The sequence below is a fragment of the Sorghum bicolor genome, chromosome 3 (assembly GCF_000003195.3).
Source record: "Sorghum bicolor cultivar BTx623 chromosome 3, Sorghum_bicolor_NCBIv3, whole genome shotgun sequence".
Taxonomy (NCBI): Eukaryota; Viridiplantae; Streptophyta; class Magnoliopsida; order Poales; family Poaceae; genus Sorghum; species Sorghum bicolor.
The window spans coordinates 42,413,942-42,422,258 of record NC_012872.2 but is presented as its reverse complement, the minus strand read 5'-3'; the positions used below and the strand labels follow the sequence as shown (position 1 = coordinate 42,422,258).

The 8,317-nt window shown below is 37.6% G+C and overlaps 1 pseudogene; it reads right to left on the bottom strand.

Annotated features, from left to right (window-relative positions):
* Positions 598-3,098, bottom strand: LOC8075511 (annotated as a pseudogene).

The following is an 8,317-nucleotide window of genomic DNA, read 5'->3' as shown; positions in this document are numbered from 1 at the left end:
TTTGTTTCATTTTAAGTAATTTAGTTTGTCATTTGACCAAGTTTGACCAAAACCCGTCTTGGATTTTAAAAAAATGTGCTTAGGATTGGCTCAAATTTATCCAAATGGAAAAATGGACAATATATCAAATGTAGATCTTGATGATCTCTAACAACTTTGTATTCAATTTTTTTCATTTGAAGTCATCAAATGGCTCATTTGACCAAGTTTGACCAAAGTGAAAGCATTGGTTTTTACAAACATACACTTTGACCGAACCCTAGTTGGTCCCAAATAGAAAAGTCATGAATACAATGTTTGTTACACTCATCAAGTTCTACATTTGGTCTAATGGTCATCTTTTCATTTCAAAAAGTTTGAACCACTCCATTTTGAATTTTGAAAGAATTCATAGCCACGCATCGGGTTTTAGAACCCTAGATGGTCTCGAATGGAAATGTCATGAATACCAATATTGTTCCACTCATCAAAATCTACATTTAATATATAGACCATTTTTGCATTTGACAAAGTGTTGGGAACGTGTAGATGTAAATCCACAATTGACACATATAGTTTCACTAGCAAAAGTGCCCGTGCGTTGCAACGAGAAAAAAATTAATTATAACAACCATAATAAAATCATAAATTATCAAAAAGTATTTATTAACAATGTAATGGCAATAATCTTGAATAAACTTATTATAGTTCCATAAAATAGACTTTTAGCAAGAGATAATTACTTATTACAGCAGATCTAGCATTGTGTCAACCAGGACTTTGTGTACCACCTTTGATTGATTGCAGGGTGTTGCATACGATCCATGGGAAGCTCAAGAACCGCTTCTCGCTGCGGCGGTCTGGATGATATGTCACGTGGTACCACGCCGATGCGACCTTCGATGGGTCAACGTCCCTGGCATCGCGTCATCGTCCCTGCAAGCCCTGAGCCACCCCCACCTCTGCATGCAGGGCATTGACAGCGGCGATGATACGGTTCTTCATCTTGAAGTAGCGCTTTTTGTTTTGCCGCAGATACTTGTTCTAGATGTTGCCTGTCAGAATCTCGTCCTCACGCTTCGTGGAGTAGTAGGTCATCAGGGTGCCTAGCCTCTCGACGTATGCCCTGTATTGCTCCTCCGTGGTGTCCAAGTGCTTGTCGAAACTGACGACCTCGACGTTTGGGTCAAACACAGAGCTCGGCGGGGACACAGGTAGGAGCGCTTCTGTGTTCTTCTCATGCCAAAGGGCTGCGCGTTAGAGCTTGTCTAGGACGTTGTTGGAGACATACATTGGCCTCTCCCATTGTTCCATGAAGTCTGGGAACTCCCGGGGCCTCAGCGTCAGGGACATCTCGGCTGGAGGTCCTGTCTTGGCAAAGTCGACTGCCATGGAGTGCAGAGCAGCCAGCTGGAGACACTTGGGAGTGTGAGCATTCAGCGGATTATGGTCTGCGTGGATCAAGTGGACGGTGGAGATAACACCGAGGGTATCATTTGTCATGTAACTGTCGAAGTGCTTCTGAATTTCCTGCAAGCATTTGCATACAGATGTTCATTTGTAACATTTTGCTCAAGCGAGAATAACCATGCAAGACGGCAAAATATATAGAGGCATTTGCTGAATGTTCACAATGACCAACTTCTTGGTTCAAAACATTAAAAGTTTTTCATTTTAAACATGTATTTTTCAAGTAGATGATTACTTCTACATGCCAATGCACATACCTACTGTCTTAATGCCATGCTGGTTGGATTAAAATTTTTGTCTTAACAGCCAGTTCTATATGCTCATTGCCCTATCCACACCTATTTCATGAACACATTTTAGAAACATGCAAGGTTCATTAGCTCCATACATATCGTTAAATTAGAATGCCTGAATCCATTGTCTCACGGGAAGATCACAGCAATTTATAAACTTATTTTTTTAAGACCATAGAAATCTGACATTAACCAAATAAGAACAGCAAACGTTACCAACCACAGTATACATAATCCAGAAAATTAAGCAAAAAAACACCTAGGAGTAAGGAGTGAACCTCAAGTGTAACAGCATGGTCCATTATGCGTGGCCTTGTTGCAGTGTAGTCCATAGGTGCATCAACCTTCTCTAGAATTATCCAAGTAATAAGAAGAGGTCACCATCCAAATTGCCACCCGAGCATCCATTCGGATGAGGCCTAATTAATTTGAAGATTCAAGTAAGGATATATAGTGGCATAGTGCAAGCATTGACAACATTAACCCAGATGGCTAATTGTAAACTACACAATTGGATAGCAACATATAATATGGACAACATTGCTAACAGTCTTAATTTAATAGACAGGCTGTTTCAAAGCTATGGATAGAGAAATTGAACCCCACATTCTAAGATAGTCATTTCAGCTTCAGAATAGCAAAATACCTTTCCCCTCTCTGAGAAAATACAACACAATCAATAAGACCTCTAGCATCCGATGTAGGGTCATATACAGCTTAAGTACTCTAACATCATTAGCAGGATGGAGACATATTTTTTGTGATGGCAACCTTTCCAACAATTACAGTTGTTTTGCCATCATCATTCCAAAATAATGGATGTTCACTGTACTGCTCCCTGCGATTCTTTGTAATTCTGATGTAAAAACTTGCCAAACCTTACCTAACAGCTGCAAATAGCAGATCCGGCGAGTTTGTATCAAGCGAGATCGAGGTCAGGTTTCAATTGATCGTTGTCAGATGCAGAGACCTTCGCTATCAACAGTTAACTTTGTTTTTATAACAAGAAATAAGATTCATGGGCTAATTTATAATAGGAAAAAAAGGGAAAACAGAGAAATCAAACAGGTTATGGACAACCAAGTCGATTTTGTTCTTGGAGAGAGAACTATTGGAGAAGGAAGCAAAAATCCTGAAAAAAGGGAAAAGAGAGAAACCTGAATCCAATATGGAGAACCACGTTGATTCCTTCTAGACACCGGTAGGCCGAGACGGACATGGATGGTGTGCGCTAGCCACCGGCCGCCGGGATGCCGACGCGGATGAGCCGGCCGCCTGGAGGACGAGACGGATGGGCACGATGTGGGAGGGCGCAGAGCCATGGACAACGATCGCCTGTTGCCAGCCGCCGGCCATTGGGAGACCTAGCGCCACCGCAACGGGGGAGGAGGCGCAGACGGGGAAGCGGACAGGAGAGAAGCATCGGGCACGCAAGGACGGGGACACGAGGAAGCGGATGGGAGGAGGAGCGGGCAGAAAAAAAAGACAAACTGAAATTTTGCCTCTTTATTAGTAGGTATAGATATAGTTTGTGTGAGATTCAAGATTTGGTGGGTATTGTTAACTTAAACTTTCTCAAATGGAAAAATTGCCTATATAAAAATTTTAGATCTTGATGATATCTAACAACTTGGTATTCAAATTTTTTTCATTTTAAGTAATTTAGTTTGTCATTTGACCAAGTTTGACCAAAACCCGTCTTGGATTTTAAACAAATATTCTTAGGATTGGCTCAAATTTATCCAAATGGAAAAATGGACAATATATCAAATGTAGATCTTGATGATCTCTAACAACTTTGTATTCAAATTTTTTTCATTTGAAGTCAGCAAATGGGTCATTTGACCAAGTTTGACCAAAGTCAAAGCATTGGTTTTTGCAAACACACACTTTGACCGAACCCTAGACGGTCCCAAAGGGAAAAGTCATGAATACAAAGTTTGTTACACTCATCAAGTTCTACATTTGGTCTAATGGTCAACTTTTCATTTGGAAAAGTTTGAACCACTCAATTTTGAATTTTGAAAGAATTCATAGCCACGCATCGGTTTTCGGAACCCTAGATGGTCTCGAATGGAAAAGTCATGAATACTAATATTGTTCCACACATCAAAATCTACATTTAATATATAGACCATTTTTGCATTTGACAAAGTGTTGGGAAGGTGTAGTTAAAAATCCACAATTGACACATATAGTTCCATATAGTTTGTGTGAGATTCAAGATTTGGTGGGTATGGTTAACTTAAACTTTCTCAAATAGAAAAACTGTTTGTATAAAAAGTTTAGATCTTGATGATATCTAACAACTTGGTTTTCAAATTTTTTTCATTTTAAGTCATTTAGTTTGTCATTTGACCAAGTTTGACCAAAATCCGTTTTGGATTTTAAACAAATGTGCTTAGGATTGGCCCAAATTTATCCAAATGGAAAAATGGACAATATATTAAATGTAGATCTTGATGATCTCTAACAACTTTGTATTCAAATTTTTTCATTTGAAGTCATCAAATGGGTCATTTGACCAAGTTTGTCCAAAGTCAAAGCATTGGTTTTTGCAAACACACACTTTGACCGAACCCTAGATTGTCCCAAAGGGAAAAGTCATGAATACAAAGTTTGTTACACTAATCAAGTTCTACATTTGGTCTAATGGTCAACTTTTCATTTGGAAAAGTTTGAACCACTCAATTATGAATTTTGAAAGAATTCATAGCCACACATCGGTTTTGAGAACTCTAGATGGTCTCGAATGGAAAAGTCATGAATACTAATATTGTTCCACTCATCAAAATCTACATTTAATATAAAGACCATTTTTGCATTTGACAAAGTATTGGGAAGGTGTAGTTGAAAATCCACAATTGACACATATAGTTTCATATAGTTTGTGTGAGATTCCATATTTGATGGGTATGGTTAACTTAAACTTTCTCAAATAGAAAAATTGTCTATATAAAAAGTTTAGATCTTGATGATATCTAACAACTTGGTATTCAATTTTTTTTCATTTTAAGTAATTTAGTTTGTCATTTGACCAAGTTTGACCAAAACCCGTCTTGGATTTTAAACAAATGTGCTTAGGATTGGCTCAAATTTATCCAAATGGAAAAATGGACAATATATCAAATGTAGATCTTGATGATCTCTAACAACTTTGTATTCAAATTGTTTTCATTTGAAGTCATCAAATGGGTCATTTGACCAAGTTTGACCAAAGTCAAAGCATTGGTTTTTACAAACACACATTTTGACCGAACCCTAGATGGTCCCAAATGGAAAAGTCATGAATACAATGTTTCTTACACTCAACAAGTTCTATATTTGGTCTAATGGTCATCTTTTCATTTGGAAAAGTTTGAACCACTCCATTTTGAATTTTGAAAGAATTCATAGCCACGCATCGGTTTTCGGAACACTAGATGGTCTCGAATGGAAAAGTCATGAATACAAATATTGTTCCACTCATCAAAATCTAAATTTAATATATAGACCATTTTTGCATTTGACAAAGTGTTGGGAAGGTGTAGCTATAAATCCACAATTGACACATATAGTTTCATATATTTTGTGTGAGATTCAAGATTTGGTGGGTATTGTTAACTTAAACTTTCTCAAATGGAAAAATTGTCTATAATAAAAAGTTTAGATCTTGATGATATCTAACAACTTGGTATTCAAATTTGTTTCATTTTAAGTAATTTAGTTTGTCATTTGACCAAGTTTGACCAAAACCCGTCTTGGATTTTAAAAAAATGTGCTTAGGATTGGCTCAAATTTATCCAAATGGAAAAATGGACAATATATCAAATGTAGATCTTGATGATCTCTCACAACTTGTATTCAATTTTTTTCATTTGAAGTCATCAAATGGGTCATTTGACCAGGTTTGACCAAAGTCAAAGCATTGGCTTTTACAAACACACACTTTGACCGAACCCTAGATGGTCCCAAATGGAAAAGTCATGAATACAAAGTTTGTTACACTTATCAAGTTCTACATTTAGTCTAATGGTCAACTTTTCATTTGGAAAAGTTTGAACCACTCAATTATGAATTTTGAAAGAATTCATAACCACGCATCGGTTTTTAGAACCCTAGATGGTCTCGAATGGAAAAGTCATGAATACTAATATTGTTCCACTCATCAAAATCTACATTTAATATATAGACCATTTTTGCATCTGACAAAGTGTTGAGAAGGTGTAGTTGAAAATCCACAATTGACACATATAGTTTCATATAGTTTGTGTGAGATTCAATATTTGATGGGTATGGTTAACTTAAACTTTCTAAAATAGAAAAAATGTCTATATAAAAGTTTAGATCTTGATGATATCTAACAACTTGGTATTCAATTTTTTTTCATTTTAAGTAATTTAGTTTGTCATTTGACCAAGTTTGACCAAAACCCGTCGTGGATTTTAAACAAATGTGCTTAGGATTAGCTCAAATTTATCCAAATGAATAAATGGACAATATATCAAATGTAGATCTTGATGATCTCTAACAACTTTGTATTCAAATTGTTTTCATTTGAAGTCATCAAATGGGTCATTTGACCCAGTTTGACCAAAGTCAACGCATTGGTTTTTACAAACACACACCTTGACCGAACCCTAGATGGTCCCAAATGGAAAAGTCATGAATACAAAGTTTGTTACACTCATCAAGTTCTACGTTTGGTCGAATGGTCGACTTTTCATTTGGAAAAGTTTGAACCACTCAATTTTGAATTTTAAAAGAATTCATAGCCATGCATCGGTTTTCGGAACCCTAGATGGTCATGAATGGAAAAGTCATGAATACCAATATTGTTCCACTCATAAAAATCTACATTTAATATATAGAACATTTTTGCATTTGACAAAGTGTTGGGAAGGTGTAGTTGAAAATCCACAATTGACACATAGTTTCATATAGTTTGTGTGAGATTCAAGATTTGGTGGGTATTGTTAACTTAAACTTTCTCAAATGGAAAAATTGTCTATATAAAAAGTTTAGATCTTGATGATATCTAACAACTTGGTATTCAAATTGTTTTCATTTTAAGTAATTTAGTTTGTCGTTTGACCAAGTTTGACCAAAACCCGTCATGGATTTTAAACAAATGTGCTTAGGATTGGCTCAAATTTATCCAAATGAAAAAATTGATAATATATCAAATGTAGATCTTGATGATCTCTAATAACTTTGTATTCATATTTTTTTCATTTGAAGTCATCAAATGGGTCATTTGACCAAGTTTGACCAAAGTCAAAGCATTGGTTTTTACAAACACACACTTTGACCGAACCCTAGATGGTCTCAAATGAAAAAGTCGAATACAAAGTTTGTTACACTCTGTTGATGCAAAACTGATATGCAAACACAAAGGGCTAATACCCGATTCAAACGTTAAGGCGTGCCAGCCGATTTGACCTTACTATCGGCAAAGGTGATAACTCGAATACTTTAGTCCTGACAACAGCGATACGCCCGGATGCCACGGCTAAGAGGTACTCATGCGGAACTCGAGAACATGCCGAGCTTAAGTCGACGAATTCTTAAGAACTCGTAATAAAAGGAAAAAAGTATGACGAAGTCGTCGAAAAAGTAGATGCTGGAATATGAGTAAAAACGTGTGTTTGATTGATTGATAGATGTCTCATTACAAGGTCCTAGGGTCTATATTTATACCCTGCTCAAAGAGCTACAACCAGACACGATTAGAATTCGAATTCCAAATTACACGGAATCCGTATACAACACGATTTAAATAACTAAGGAAATAATAAAGCTATCCCCCGTGACAAGCTGAAACTATTCCACAAACCGATCGACAGCTTCCGGACTCTCCTTTCGTATCATCGGCAGATTCCCTTGTCATAGTCATCGGCACAGACACATCACCACCTATAAACTTAGTCACGTTCAACCCCTCCTTCATCGGCAACCATCCTCATCGGCAACTCATCCTGTAGACAAAACACCGCCGTCTCATCCTGCCGGCCTGGACACGTGCCCAAAAAACGGTGTCAACACATGCCCCCCAATTTCGGAGTATGAAATCATTAATGCTCCGAAATTCTCTGCAGTAATGATGCCTTTTCCCACAATTAATGCTCCTAATCTGGTAATCGACAACCTCAATCTGAACAACTCTGATCCTATTCTTTTGTAGATCCCTCGAAATCCTCAACTTCCTAAACGGGCATTTCCTTCTTAGCCGCACATCGGCAATATTACCGTTACAAAGATCTGCCGATGGACCGGTCAGGACGTTCGTACAAACGGCTATCTCCACTTTATTCATCCATCGGCAATATGACCGTTACAGGACGCTACCGATGGACCGACCAGGAGATCCCGCACAGTAAAATATCTCCGGATAATGACCGCTTCCCGTCAAATCACCTGCACAATCCCTTGATTACCGTGCGAACAGTTACCATATCTACCTAAGCACCCTCAGATTTCTCGGATGCGGCAAAGAGATAAGTCAGATTTGCCCTTGCCCGTTTTATCCTATAAATAGTTCCTTCTCGGGTACTCCTTCTCCATCACATCGTTCCACCATCCCAACTTTACTTTCC